This window comes from Mirounga angustirostris, unplaced genomic scaffold (assembly GCF_029215605.1).
Source record: "Mirounga angustirostris isolate CCGP_5_RB_7025 unplaced genomic scaffold, mMirAng1.0.hap1 SCAF_10, whole genome shotgun sequence".
Lineage (NCBI taxonomy): Eukaryota > Metazoa > Chordata > Mammalia > Carnivora > Phocidae > Mirounga > Mirounga angustirostris.
The window spans coordinates 44,312,085-44,312,835 of NW_026991718.1; the positions used below are offsets into that span (position 1 = coordinate 44,312,085).

General features: G+C 43.9%; 1 pseudogene; it reads right to left on the reverse strand.

Moving 5' to 3' along the window:
• Positions 1-327: 327 nt before the first annotated feature.
• Positions 328-507, reverse strand: LOC123850472 (COP9 signalosome complex subunit 9-like; annotated as a pseudogene).
• Positions 508-751: the final 244 nt, after the last annotated feature.

Consider the following 751-nt stretch of genomic DNA (forward strand, 5'->3'; position numbering starts at 1 on the left):
TGCTTTCTCCCTATTTGCTTGTTCTTTTCTCTCACTGCCTTTAGGTCCTTTTGTTTAAGTGTCTCAGAGAGACCTTCCCAGACCATCCTTATTTATTTGTTTTATTTATTTCACTTTTTTTTTAATTGAAGGACAAAAGTTGGTCACATTCAGAGGTTAGCAGTCCTCATGCAGATAGTTAAAACCATCCTTCTCTTTTTTGGTTAACCATCTCCTAATTGCAAGTAATGTCCATGAGTACTTTAGAACCATCTCAAATTGTCCTTTTAGGAGCTCCACCACACCACTACATAATAGGCATAACCACATGCACCACTGTGCGGTGTCTCACTGGATATCATCATCATCAAACAGATCTTCAAAATCATTTTAAAAAGTTTGCATGAACTGAACTGCCTTCTCGTTGGCTGCCAAGTCCATTAGGAGCCTGGTGCTGCCCACTGCCTTGTCCAGGTCCACATAGGGCCTGGCGCCCTTGGGGAACATCTCGTCTACCACTGGCTTCATGTGGCCTGTGGCACCTCCCACGTCCCCAGCCCACTTTGGCCACCCTGATGCCTCTTCCCCAGGCCATCCTTTTGAAAATTGCACTTCCTCCTTGACCAACATTCCTCATCCTCATAGCATCAACATCTAATATATGAAATATTTTACACAAGTAGGAAAATAGCTGCTCTTTATCTCTCCTTTCTGGAATGCCAAGGGAGAATAGCCTTCTCTGTACCCAGCACATATTAGGTGCCCCCAAGTT